The sequence below is a fragment of the Triticum dicoccoides genome, chromosome 1A (genome assembly GCF_002162155.2).
Source record: "Triticum dicoccoides isolate Atlit2015 ecotype Zavitan chromosome 1A, WEW_v2.0, whole genome shotgun sequence".
NCBI classification, from domain to species: Eukaryota; Viridiplantae; Streptophyta; class Magnoliopsida; order Poales; family Poaceae; genus Triticum; species Triticum dicoccoides.
The window spans coordinates 549118136-549133641 of NC_041380.1; positions in this window are offsets into that span (position 1 = coordinate 549118136).

Consider the following 15506-nt stretch of genomic DNA (forward strand, 5'->3'; position numbering starts at 1 on the left):
AAATTGCTGATTTGCAATAAAAGAGTGGAGAGAAAAATAAACTGATAGATAAGAAAACCAGCATGGTAGGGATGGTGGTGGGACGAAGAAAAACCGGACGAAAATAGACCGTACCAAGCTACCAACTAATAGAAGGATCGATTGATTTGAATAAATTAGGAAAGTAAGATCCATGATCTTTTGTATGTTAGGAAACTGCTGTTTTGCAATAAAAGAATGGAGAGAAAAATAAACCGATAGATAAGAAAACCAGCATTTGTGATTCATAAAGGCACAGATAGGAGGAAAGGAAGACCAATCTGATGGAGGCTGCCGATGTTGTCTGCTCATGGCAGCGCTGTCAAATGACTGCAGCAACCCACGATGGCATGACCTCGAAAGAAAGGACATGGAAGAGGGACGTGAAACCAATCAGTTCCTTTTGGTGCACATATAAGCTCTGCCTAACGAGATGAGGATGCAAGCAGGCATGGAAATCAAGTACCTTGGTGAATCCCTCGCTGGCCACTGGCGCCAGTCTGCGTCTCGAAGAAGAGGGCCACCCGCTAGTGGTTGTCATCCAAATCGCGTTCATGGTCCTTCTTCGCCTCGAGGGGCTTCGCCTTGGTGGCCTGACGTTTGCCTACACCAGGGTCACCGAGAAGACAGTGAGGCGCCGATGGAACAGGATCAGGGTCCCCTCCCAAGCGGGCGGCGCCATCCACGTCGGGCATGAAGAGAGCCCATGGGAAGGAGGGGAGGTGGGGGAGAAGGGGAGGAGACCAATGGCAGCTAGGGATTGCGAGCAGGGGGACATGCGTAGTTGGGTGGTTTTCTCCACTGGTTTCGTGTTTCGTTGCATATACAGGAAAGAAATCGGTGTATTGATTCCTTCCATCGTTGGTGTGGTACGAAACGAGGAAAAAACCAATCGAGCGGGAGTCGTGTCGACCGATGGGAGGAGTACAAACGAACGACCTATTGAATAAAAGAGTGGAGAGAAAAATAAACTGATAGATAAGAAAACCAGCATGGTAGGGATGGTGGTGGGACGAAGAAAAACCAGACGAAAATAGACCGTACCAAGCTACCAACTAATAGAAGGATCGGTTGATTTGAATAAATTAGGAAAGTAAGATCCGTGATCTTTTATATGTTAGGAAATTTCTGATTTGCAATAAAAGAGTGGAGAGAAAAATAAACTGATAGATAGGAAAACCAGCATGGTAGGGATGGTGGTGGGACGAAGAAAAACCGGACGAAAATAGACCGTACCAAGCTACCAACTAATAGAAGGATCGATTGATTTGAATAAATTAGGTAAGTAAGATCCGTGATCTTTTGTATGTTAGGAAACTGCTGTTTTGCAATAAAAGAATGGAGAGAAAAAATAAACCGATAGATAAGAAAACCAGCATTTGTGATTCATAAAGGCACAAATAGGAGGAAAGGAAGACCAATCTGATGGAGGCTGCCGACGCTGTCTGCTCATGGCAGCGCCGTCGAATGACTGCATCAACCCACGATGGCATGTCCTCGAAAGAAAGGACATGGAAGAGGGACGTGAAACCAATCAGTTCCTTTTGGTGCACATATAAGCTTTGCCTAACGAGATGAGGATGCAAGCAGGCATGGAAATCAAGTACCTTGGTGAATCCCTCGCTGGCCACTGGCGCCAGTCTGCGTCTCGAAGAAGAGGGCCACCCGCTAGTGGTTGTCATCCAAATTGCGTTCATGGTCCTTCTTCACCTCGAGGGGCTTCGCCTTGGTGGCCTGACGTTTGCCTACACCAGGGTCACCGAGAAGACAGTGAGGCGCTGATGGAACAGGATCAGGGTCCCCTCCCAGGCGGGCGGCGCCATCCACGTCGGGCATGAAGAGAGCCCATGGGAAGGAGGGGAGGTGGGGGAGAAGGGGAGGAGACCGATGGCAGCTAGGGATTGCGAGCAGGGGGACATGCGTAGTTGGGTGGTTTTCTCCACTGGTTTCGTGTTTCGTTGCGTATACAGGAAAGAAATCGGTGTATTGATTCCTTCCATCGTTGGTGTGGTACGAAACAAGGAAAAAACCAATCGAGCGGGAGTCGTGTCGACCGATGGGAGGAGTACAAACGAACGACCTATTGACTCTTCCTTAGAGATTATTTATTTCCTCAAAATCTATTATTTGTTTCCTAAAACAAATTGCATTAATAAAAGGATCGGTTGATTTGAATAAATTAGGAAAGTAAGATCCGTGATCTTTTATATGTTAGTAAATTGCTGATTTGCAATAAAAGAGTGGAGAGAAAAATAAACTGATAGATAAGAAAACCAGCATGGTAGGGATGGTGGTGGGACGAAGAAAAACCGGACGAAAATAGACCGTACCAAGCTACCAACTAATAGAAGGATCGATTGATTTGAATAAATTAGGAAAGTAAGATCCATGATCTTTTGTATGTTAGGAAACTGCTGTTTTGCAATAAAAGAATGGAGAGAAAAATAAACCGATAGATAAGAAAACCAGCATTTGTGATTCATAAAGGCACAGATAGGAGGAAAGGAAGACCAATCTGATGGAGGCTGCCGACGTTGTCTGCTCATGGCAGCGCTGTCAAATGACTGCAGCAACCCACGATGGCATGACCTCGAAAGAAAGGACATGGAAGAGGGACGTGAAACCAATCAGTTCCTTTTGGTGCACATATAAGCTCTGCCTAACGAGATGAGGATGCAAGCAGGCATGGAAATCAAGTACCTTGGTGAATCCCTCGCTGGCCACTGGCGCCAGTCTGCGTCTCGAAGAAGAGGGCCACCCGCTAGTGGTTGTCATCCAAATCGCGTTCATGGTCCTTCTTCGCCTCGAGGGGCTTCGCCTTGGTGGCCTGACGTTTGCCTACACCAGGGTCACCGAGAAGACAGTGAGGCGCCGATGGAACAGGATCAGGGTCCCCTCCCAAGCGGGCGGCGCCATCCACGTTGGGCATGAAGAGAGCCCATGGGAAGGAGGGGAGGTGGGGGAGAAGGGGAGGAGACCAATGGCAGCTAGGGATTGCGAGCAAGGGGACATGCGTAGTTGGGTGGTTTTCTCCACTGGTTTCGTGTTTCGTTGCGTATACAGGAAAGAAATCGGTGTATTGATTCCTTCCATCGTTGGTGTGGTACGAAACGAGGAAAAAACCAATCGAGCGGGAGTCGTGTCGACCGATGGGAGGAGTACAAACGAACGACCTATTGAATAAAAGAGTGGAGAGAAAAATAAACTGATAGATAAGAAAACCAGCATGGTAGGGATGGTGGTGGGACGAAGAAAAACCAGACGAAAATAGACCGTACCAAGCTACCATCTAATAGAAGGATCGGTTGATTTGAATAAATTAGGAAAGTAAGATCCGTGATCTTTTATATGTTAGGAAATTTCTGATTTGCAATAAAAGAGTGGAGAGAAAAATAAACTGATAGATAAGAAAACCAGCATGGTAGGGATGGTGGTGGGACGAAGAAAAACCGAACGAAAATAGACCGTACCAAGCTACCAACTAATAGAAGGATCGATTGATTTGAATAAATTAGGAAAGTAAGATCCGTGATCTTTTGTATGTTAGGAAACTGCTGATTTGCAATAAAAGAGTGGAGAGAAAAATAAACTGATAGATAAGAAAACCATCATGGTAGGGGTGGTGGTGGGACGAAGAAAAACGGACAAAAATAAACCGTACCAGGCTACCAACTGCTCCATTAGGAGTAAAGATTTCGTAAAACAAATTGCATTAATAAAAGGATCGGTTGATTTGAATAAATTAGGAAAGTAAGATCCGTGATCTTTTATTTGTTAGGAAATTGCTGATTTGCAATAAAAGAGTTGAGAGAAAAATAAACCGATAGATAAGAAAACCAGCATGGTAGGGGTGGTGGTGGGACGAAGAAAAACCGGACGAAAATAGACCGTACAAGCTACCAACTAATAGAAGTGTCGGTTGATTTGAATAAATAAGGAAAGTAAGATCCGTGATCTTTTGTATGTTAGGAAACTGCTGATTTCCAATAAAAGAGTGGAGAGAAAAATAAACCGATAGAAGAAAACCAGCATGGTAGGGGTGGTGGTGGTGGGACGAAGAAAAACGTACAAAAATAAACCGTACTAGGCTACCAACTGCTCCATTAGGAGTAAAGATATATAATATCAACCATTGATATTTCATTTCTCCCTTTCTGATATGATCATGAAAGAAAATGTTTGGTTTCTGAAAAATACATGAGCACTACGCTAGCTAATGTGTATGCATGCTCGTGTCGTAGAGGTGCGCGAAGGAGCAAAGCATCGCAAGATGATGCAAACTGATGCATGTTCGTAGTTCCGAGGATTAATTATATGAGCATATGTTCTATTTGTTTTGTTATTTCTCAGGAGATTAGTGATCGAGAAACAACAATTCTTTTTTTTGAGGGAATCGAGAAACAACTATTCATAAGTCACTGTTGAGAACATCCAATTAGGGTTTAAGATTCATGAAGGCACAAATAGGACCAAAATATGTTTCTCATAGAAATTGATTGGATTTTTTTAACTAGGCTAGAATAATTGGGCCGGGCCAGCGAGGTTGCGTTAGGACCTCGGAGCAGCTGGAATCCAAGACTAGTGGTAAATCAAACCGAGGCGAGCGCTCTTCCTATTCTCTCATCTCCCGCTTCTTTGTCTTAAAAAAAAATCTCCCGCTTCTACCCCTCGAAAAAAAATTCCCGTTTCTTTCCATATATATCAAGCTCGCTCTCGCTTTTGGCAACTCCAAGCACCCTCCGTTCGCCCGATCCGTGTTTGACAGCTCCCGGAACCCTAGCGAACAAGAAGTTTCCCTTTGTTCCCATTCCGTCATGGATCCCAGCTGCCGCCGCCACCTCCTCCCGCAGGGCTCACCCGCCTCCCTCCGCTGCAACGGCTCCTTCTCTCCTCCGCAGACGCCCACCTCGGCAACTCCTCTCGCCTCCCAAAGCGGCGGCGATGGCTCCGGCGACTATCCGCCCCACCTCCTGAATCCCTTGTCGTGGTCGCTCGGTCGCGTGGCTGGAACTAGTAGTCGTGCCGGTAGCAGCTGTCACGCGCAAAATGCCTTCTCCACTCCGGTCCTGGAGTCCTTCCATTTCGAGGACGACCCCATCTCGGATGATATCGTCGTCGTCGGCCATGTCATCGACCTGGACGGACTCTGCGGGGTCACCTCCCTCCCCGGGAACGACATAGGGGCACGGTAGGTCGATGGCCCCTTAGATCGCAAGAGTACCCAGATCGCGGTGCCGAATAGCTCCGAGCCGGCCGAGGTCAATTCCGGAACCGTAGTCCTAGAGCAGCCGGCACTACCAGCGCCTTCTCCAATGGCTGCTAGCCCCGGCAGGAGTAGGCGTCCGCCCAGCGGCGCTTCTCCACGGGCAGGCGGCTCTGTCAAACGCAGCCGCTTATCCATTGGTAATCGCGCTTCTCCACGGGCAGGCGGTGCTTCGGCAGGACCAGGAGGAGCTGGCCGTAGCCATCTATCCATAGGCAGCCAGGCTTCTCCTCCAGCAGCTAGCGGCGGCGGCAACAATGGTGCTTCTCCAGGGGTAAGTGGCCCTGGCAGCAGCGCCCCCTTAACCATGGTCATGGGTAGTGGCGGCACAACTCTCTTTGAGCTGGCAAGAGAGGTGAAGCCCAGTGAGGCTCACATGAAGAAGATCATGAAGGACAAGGCTCTCGCGGAGCTTGCGCTTACAGACCCTAGGAGGGTCAGGAGGTGAGGATTTCCTTCGCTCTAGATCATGAAGTTAAAAGTACTTCTCGAGACATGTTCCCTCCTATTATTTTCAAGACCCACTGGACTGTCTAAACCGTCCCGGGGGTACGTGCTCCCTCTTATCTGCGCCGCAAAATTGGAAGGGTGGTTCTTTCGGATATGTACCATGTGCAGAACATCCAAATTCTCTAGTATAAATATTTCTTGTGGTAATAGTAGTCGAAATTTAAAGTCTGACTCTAGCATGTTTTACAACTATAGCTTCTACAGAATTGGAGTGGTACTCTTTTGTTGACACATTGGGTCCATTTTAACTAGTATATGTTATGTATGTAGAACAATGTGGAAGTTTTTTTTATTTTTATTATGGAAATAACCAATAAATGTCTTCATCATTTCATCAGAAGTTAGAGAAAATATGCGTTAAAATCTTATCATAAACGCAATCACCAAGAGCACACCCGAGATAGAACATACCCTATAAATATAGGAAGCATTTGTGTGTATGATTCTTTTGAGTTTTGACTACAAAGAATCAAGTAGTGTTGCATTCATTTTAGTTTTACATGTTTAAATTGTGCATCTAATGTATATCTAAGACTTTGTGGTGTTCTGTTGAAGTGAGAGACGAGCTGAGCTATGCCATTGGTTTCACTTAACGCTAATTAATAGGTTAATTTACTTGGGCTGGGTTATTTTCTCGATTGTCTTCACTTAACGCTAATTAGTAGGCCATATCATAGTTCTATACTTGATAGTTACATCCTTTCTTTTTCTTCTTAGAATATTATTTATTAAGGAGCAAAGTTCAATTATAAATCTCTATTATAAGTTCCCAACCAAATACATGGTGGTGTGCCTCTTTTTGGCCATATTAATCATATATTGTTGTGTTATCTCATTGCAGAGCAAGTGTCTTCAGATTAGGACTGAAAATAGTGAGCTAATGATTAAGCTGCAGTCAATGGAGAATATGTCGCAACTGAGAAAGGGTATGCTTGTTTCATTGTTAATCGACATTATATACTTGTGCACATTTGTTCCCTAGAGGCAATAAAAAAGATGATGGACGCATTGCAAATGGACGCATAAGGGCATAGGTTTTGCTTGGAAAACAATTTTTTCTTGTCTTTAGCTTGCATACTCACCTTAGTTGTAGTGTGAATTAGGAACCCTGAAATTTGTTGTACATTGGGGGGGGGGGGTGATTTAATTACTAGCATGCACAACAGATGCCATACTCGTATTGTCTTTTCAGGGTAAAAATGTGTGCGTGCGTGCGTGCGCGGGTGCGCGTGTAAATGCAGGCTCTACCAGTTGTCGTTAAAATTAATATAAATAAACTATGTTGAGTACTTGAATGTTAACACATGACATTTACCAAATCATCACTTGATATTTCATGACATGGTGACGGTACCACGATACGATTATTCGGGTTATGCCAGTTCTTTTCTACTGATTGACCACAGTCGAACTGGACATAAATATTACTGATGTATCTCTTCGTATTTAAAATGTTGTCATATTCATAGAACATATATGCCACTATATATGTCGTCTGGATTTTACAAGTTACAACGGTATTTGTTCCTTTGAATAACTGAATCTGTGCAGCAGTAATGTTAAGCATGTTGGTTACATAGTTTGTTTCTTTGGATGCTTCTTGTGCTAGCTAATCTCGTACAGGTCATTATATTGATTTACTAGTCCCTTTGTTTTCCTATCAATGCTATGGTTTTCTTTTTTATCCAATGTCAACTTAATTAACTTAATTTATTATTTCTTTCTTCTCTAGCTCGACAACAAGCACTAACTTCTGAGGTCGAGGTATGGAAGGCTAAATACAATGCTATGCTTTCTCATAAGCTAAACACTTCATGCCAAGAGCGCAAGAGATAAGCACCCAATTGTTGAATGCGCATTCAGAAGGACAAGTGTACCTTGAGCATCCCATTTGATGTTAGTAGCTACAAATACATGGGCAACCATCAAAAGCACATAACTGAGCCATCCCAACAGGAAAGTCCCCACAAGATTGAAATGGTGAACTGCTAAAATTTGAAAGGTCTCTTCTTGTAAATTTGATCGAGAACACCACACATGTATGTGATTATACTTCCCCTTGTTGGGTTGTTGGATAATATCCATTACATAATTTAGCTTTTCTTTGTGTGCCAATATCATTCTATTAACTAATAGTTGAATGGATAATTCATGTCCTGAGTAATATATATACCCCCCTCCCCCCTTCCCCTAAAAAAATGTTAAACTAATAGTGGAATGGAAGGTTATTTACTTTCACCTATCATGTATTCACACTACTTTTATTAGGCATACACGGTGTCGACATGTCACAATAAAGTTAGGTATGATGATTGCATACGGGGTCACACATTCCGCATGGACAGCATGCCTTTCCATTTTTGTTGACTTCTTTTTAATTGGAAATATATGTGAATACCGACGGTTGTGGTTCATCCCAAGCCATACACAGTATTTCCCCTCATACACATGTAGTGTTGGTGATGAATACAAATGATTGTGATGTTGGTCACATATACATAGCGAGTCAAATATATACAATTTAAGTAAAAAAATGAACTTACTCATCCACTTAATGAGTGGTGTTTCATACTAGATGTCCAAAATGTTTTTTGTTGCAACAACCTAGGGAGTTAACATGATTTCAGCGGTTTGGCATTAATTTTGATGCTCCCTCCTTTGTATTTTAGCCCCTTTCAGACAATTTAAGTAATACTGCACTTTGATCAATGAAGCTTTTGTATTCTAGTATGAGCCTGCTATTAAGATTATGCAATACTTTATGCTAGTGTATGGATGCAACGCGCATTAGAGAAGCACATACAATTTACATCATGTATTTATGAAAGATGCAAGGGAGTCCATAGAGAGTAACTACAAACTACAAGTAGAATGCCCGTGCGTTGCCACGGGCACTTTAAATAATTTGTTGAAGTTACATATAAACATAATGCATGTTAAAATTCGTATGTATAAAAATAAATAGTAATAATCTGGTAATAATTGAAATCCCCGTCACTTATCATGTGATAGAAACGGTAATGTGCAAAGAATCTTAGGTGAGTCTATGTCATCAATCAGTGCCTATGTTAGTCGACATTTTCAAATCATCATCTGAATCCATCAGATCAAAATCCATCAGTTTTATGCCGGCTTCACAAATGTGAAACATATAAATTATAAACATATACATGATATTTTATATTAAGAATGTAAACAAAAGTGAGACAAACCAAAAAAATCACATACACAACCTTATCCTCACTACAGCTGGACTGAGATCAGGCGACTCGCCTCTGGAGTCACGCAGTAACATGCGCCTATACATTCGACGTTCATTCGAGACCAAGGAACCACAGTGATTCTTGGCCAAAACCCTGACTATACTTAGCAGTTCACAATGGTAGATATGCAAGGCTGCGCAAGGGACCAGGGTTGTGCCACGCCGATTCATCAGATCACTCCTGATGGATTGTTGCGTGCTTGATGCGCGGCTGGTGGACTGATGGACTAATGTTGTTCGACGCATTTTTCTTTTATTTTCATCATAATAACCTTCAAAAATATCTCTGCCGATCTCTCTCTTTTTTTTAAAAAAGTTGCATGTCAATACGTGCAGTAGACACATGATGGTGACAAAATAATAAGGAAATGTATTAAAATCAACCGGCTGATTACAACGCGGCTTAAGCCTTCTCGAGGCGTCGACACGTGTCCCTCTCAGCCCACCGCTTCCCTCCCCATCTTATCCTTTCCGATGTGATCCGCTCCCCTTGTCCTCCTCCTCATCTTCTTCCTCCCTTTTTCCCTCCACGGTCTCTCCTCTCATCTGCTGCAGCTGCTGCAGGGAAGAGGCGACGCCGGCCAACCCCCGACAAAGTGTGCTTGCTGCATGGTGAAGCTCCGACCAGGGGCTGCAATGGTGACCGTCGGTGCTGCGGACGACGAAGCACCCGCCATCGTCGCCGCGTGCTGCCTGCATCATCCGCCCGTCGTCTTCATGCGCTTCATCACAACAACCCCGTCGACGTTGCGCTACAATGGAGCACCGCCGCGCACAGTGGCAGCGCTACAGTTAAGCTTCGCCGGAGCCTATCGGGTGCTATGATGGAGCTTCGACTGGGGTTGTCAGTGCCACCATGGAGTACCATCACGCGTTAGTGGTGCTGCAGTGAAACTTCGCCAGTGGCATATGGAGGTGCTGTGATGGAGCTCGCAGGGCAGGCGTGGCGCTGCAGTGAAACATCGTCAGACAATGTCGGGAGCTGCGATGTTGCACAGATGCCGCTGCAATGAAGCCTCACCGGCTACGTCGGGTGCTGCATTGGAGTTCGCTGCGCTGTCGTGGCACTGCAATGAAACATCGTCGGGCGCCATCAGGTGACGCCATGGTGAAAGGACCACAATGTCGCCTAGAGGGGGTGAATAGGCGTTTTAAAAACTTCTACGGTTTTGGCTTTATCCTAATGCGGAAATAAACTAAGCGGATACTTTCCAAGAACAAATCCTAAATATACAGGGCTCAACTAATTAAGTGCACCAACAACTTAATGTAAATGAGGTGAGCACAACAAGGATACTAACAAGCACAAGTAAGTTACACAAACTTACTTGAGCAATATCACAAGATATGTAAGTGTATGACACAAGCTATCAATTCACACTAAACACAAGATATATCAATAGTAGCAAGTATGAATTGCGGGATATAAAGTGTAGGCCTAAATAATCTCTTCAAGGAAATATCCAACACAATATAATGAGGAAAATAATATATAGTGAATGCAAGGTCAAGAGACCAAACTAAACCACAAGTAAGGAGATAGGGTTAGGGATAACCAAAGCCATGAAGACGAGGATGTATCCCGATGTTCACTTCCTTGGAGGGAAGCTAGTCACTGTTTGGAGATGTGGATGTTACCACGAAGGCACACCAACGCCACGAAGGCTCACCCTATTCTCCTTGAGATATCACCACTAGTGGTAGACCTTGAGGCGGCCTCCAAACCTTCACAAACTTTCCGGGGGACAAATCACAAGTTGATTCCTCACCGGAGCACTCCTACCGCCTAGGAGTCTCCAGCCTCCAAGAGAAACAAGATCAAGGGGGAAATGCTCAAGACTTGCTCAAATCACAAATTGCTTTGGTCAAAAGAGAGAGGACAACAGATGCCATACTCTACGAAGATCTTTATCGGTCAAACCGCAATGACAACATATGTTATTCCCTTTGTCATCGGTATGTTACTTGCCCGAGATTCGATCGTCGGTATCCTCATACCTAGTTCAATCTCGTCACCGGCAAGTCTCTTTACTCATTCTGTAATGCATCGTCCCGCAACTAACTCATTAATCACATTGCTTGCAAGGCTTATAGTGATGTGCATTACCGAGAGGGCCCAGAGGTACCTCTCCGATACTCGGAGTGAAAAATACTAATCTTGATCTATGCAAACCAAACAAACACCTTCGGAGATACCTGTAAAGCATCTTGATAATTACCCAGTTATGTTGTGACGTTTGATAGCATACAAGGTATTCCTCCGGTATCCAGGAGTTGCATAATCTCATAGTCAAAGGAATATGCATAAGTCATGAAGAAAGCAATAGTAATAAAACTTAACGATCATTATGTTAAGCTAACGGATGGGTCTTGTCCATCACATCATTCTCCTAATGATGTGATCCCGTTCATCAAATGACAACACATGTCTATGGCTAGGAAACTTAACCATCTTTGATTAACGAGCTAGTCTAGTAGAGGCATACTAGGGACACTCTGTTTGTCTATGTATTCACACATGTACTAAGTTTTCGGTTAATACAATTCTAGCATGAATAATAAACATTTATCATGATATAAGGAAATATAAATAACAACATTATTATTGCCTCTAGGGCATATTTCCTTCAGTCTCCCACTTGCACTAGAGTCAATAAGCTAGTACACATCGCCATGTGATTTAACACCAATAGTTCACATTGCCATGTGACCAACACCCAAAGGGTTTACTAGAGTCAATTATCTAGTTCAAATCATCATGTGATTAATGCCCAAAGAGTACTAAGGTGTGATCATGTTTTGCTTGTGAGAGAGGTTTAGTCAACGGGTCTACCACATTCAGATCCGTATGTATTTTGCAAATTTCTATGTCTACAATGCTCTGCATGGAGCTACTCTAGCTAATTGTTCCCACTTTCAATACATATTCATATTGACACTCAGAGTCATCTGGATTGCTGTAAAACCTTGCATCAACGTAACTCTTTATGACAAACTCTTTATCACCTCCATAACCGAGAAATATCTCCTTAGTCCTCTTAGGTAACTAAGGATAATTTTGACCATTGTCCAGTTACCTACTCCTGGATCACTATTGTACCCCTTTGCCAAACTCATGGCAAGGTACATGATATGTATGGTACACAACATGGCATACTTTATAGAACCTATGGCTGAGGCATAGAGAATGACTTTCATTCTCTCTCTATCTTCTGTCATGGTCGGACTTTGAGTCTTACTCAACTTCACACTTTGCAACACAGACAAGAACTCTTTCTTTGACTGGTCCATTTTAAACTTCTTCAAAATCTTGTAAAGGTATGTGCTTTGTGAAAGTCCAATTAAGCATCTTGATCTATCCCTATAGATCTTGATGCCCTATATATAAGTAGCTTCACCGAGGTCTTTTATTGAAAAATTCTTATTCAAGATCCTTTTATGCTATCAAGAAATTCTATATCATTTCCGATCAACAATATGTCATCCACATATACTATCAGAAATGCTACAGAGCTCCCTCTCACTTTCTTGTAAATACATGCTTCTCCAAAAGTCTGTATAAAACCATATGCTTTGATTACACTATCAAAGCGTATATTCCAACTCCGAGAGGCTTGCACCAGTCCATAAATAGATCGCTGGAGCTTGCACACTTTGTTAGCACCTTTTGGATCAACAAAACCTTCTGGTTGCATCATATACAAGTCTTCTTGAAGAAATCCTTTAAGGAATGCGGTTTTGACATCCATTTGCCAAATTTCATAATCATAAAATGCGGCAATTGCTAACATGATTCAGACAGACTTAAGCATCGCTACAGGTGAGAAAGTCTCATCGTAGTCAACTCCTTGAACTTGTCGAAAACCTTTCGCAACAAGTCGAGCTTTGTAGACAGTAACATTACCGTCAGCGTCAGTCTTCTTCTTGAAGATCCATTTATTCTCTATGGCTTGCCGATCATCGGGCAAGTCAACCAAAGTCCACACTTTGTTCTCATACATGGATCCCATCTCAGATTTCATGGCCTCAAGCCATTTCACGGAATCTGGACTCATCATCACTTCCTCATGGTTCGTAGGTTCATCCTGGTCTAGTAACATGACTTCTAGGAAAGGATTATCATACCACTCTGGTGCGGAACGTACTCTGGTTGACCTATGAGGTTTGGTAGTAACTTGATATGAAGTTTCATGATCATCATCATTAGCTTCCTCACTAATTGGTGTAGGAATCACTGGAATTGATTTCTGTGATGAACTACTCCAATTCGGGAGAAGGTACAATTACCTCATCAAGTTCTACTTTCCTCCCACTCACTTCTTTCGAGAGAAACTCTGAAAGTGCTAGTGATCGACTAGAGGGGGGGTGAATAGGCAATTTTTATGAAAGTCTTCAAAACATGGAAGTTTCAAAGACAAACGATAGAAATAAACCTATTACCATGCAGTAGAAGGTAGACTACACTAGGCAAGCCATAGTCAAGTATTCAATGAAGTGAAAGCACAATGACTAATAGCAGCTAGGCAGTAAAGATCAGGTAGGAAGATATTGTGAAGCCAATCAGAACAAGCAGTCACTCAGTGAAGACAAAAGATAATGCAATCATGCAATGACTTCAAGAGGACCAACAGTAAGTAAAGGGAAGGGAAGGATGAAACCAGTGACTCATTGAAGACAATGATTTGTTGGGCCAGTTCTAGTTGTTGTGACAACTGTACGTCTGGTTGGGGAGGCTGAGATTCAACTCAGAAGACCTCGTCTTCACCTTATTCCCCTTGAGCTAAGGACACCCAGTCCTCGCCCAATCACTCTGGTAAGTCTTCAAGGTAGACTTCCAAACCTTCACAGACTTCATTCACCGGCGATACACAATGACTCTTGGACGCTTAGAACGCGACGCCTAACCGGCTGGAGGATTCACAGTCCTCAAGTGTAATAAGTCTTCAGATCACACAGACAGGAAGACTTAAGTGATGCCTAACACTCTTTGGCTCTGGGTGTTTAGGGCTTTATCCTCGCAAGGAATTCTCTCTCAAAGGCTTCGAGGTGGGTTGCTCTCAAACGACAAAAGCCGTACTCTAACTCTGAGCAGCCAACCGTTTAAGGTTGTAGGGGGTGGGCTATTTATAGCCACTAGGCAACCCGACCTGATTTGTCCGAAATGACCCTGGGTCACTAAGGAACTGACACGTGTTCCAACGGTCAGATTTCAAACACACACGACAACTTTACTTAGGCTACAGCAAGGCTGACTTATCCAACTCTGGACAAGATTTGCTCTTATAGTCTTCACTCGAAGACATAGGATTTTGGTTAAGCATCACATCAGTCATTCTGACTGGTTCTCTTGGACCCCACTTAACAGTATGGTGGTTCCTATGAATCAACAAAGAAGAAAAGGAACGACGAAAGAACTAAGTCTTCGCGCTCCATAGTATTCATGCGATGTCTTCTCTTGTCATAGTCTTCAATGTGAATGTCTTCACATACCACCTTTGACTTCAATGTCTTCTTACATTTTTAGGGGTCATCTCTGGTAGGAAAACCGAATCAATGAGGGACTTCTACATGTGTTATCCTGCAATTCTCACAAACACATTAGTCCCTCAACTAGGTTTGTCATCAATACTCCAAAACCAACTAGGGGTGGCACTAGATGCACTTAAAATCTCCCCCTTTTTGGTGATTGATGACAAACTAGTTGAAGTTTTCAACGGGGAATATAATATGTGAAATTGTAAAGGATAGGGGATTGTCTTCATAAGTTGCAAGGGCTCCCCCTGAAGATGTGCATATAAGTAATTTGCTTTTGGAATGCAAATGCACATGGCAGGTTGTACTTGTGGAGATCCTCTTCAACTTATGATGACAATTCATCATGCATGAAAAGTATGTGAAGATAATGACATGCATAATGACAAATGGACGTCTGCAAAATGATCTAAGTGCGGAATTTATCGTCGCACATGTGGAATTTATCATCGCATCACAGTAAAGCAAATAAGTAGCATACGACCATCGAGTTTAAGTGTTATAACTCAAAGAACCAAATGTATCAAAACGGGAGTTGTAAACACTAGGCAAAATATAAAGCAACCGCCCATATGGACCCTCTTGAAGACTATCAAAATTATATGCTTCTCCCCCTTTTGTTAGTAAGGACCAAAAAGGTTTGAAGACATAGAGCATCTACTCGTTCCCAAGAGGAGTAGGTGAAGCAGCAGGGTCATCGGTGTTGTTAGGCGGTGAAGACGAACTCGGGGCAGTGTCGATGCGTGCAGAAGTAGAGGGCGGTGAAGTAGTATCGTCTTCGTCATCGATCACTCTGGCATTCACAGTTGCAGCAGAGGAGGAGAACTCAGAGTCTTCAAGAGACGGAGTTCGTTGCAGCACAGTCCTTCTTGGAGGTGTTGAGTCAAACTTGAAGCGTTCAGAGAAGCCATCCTCTTGAAG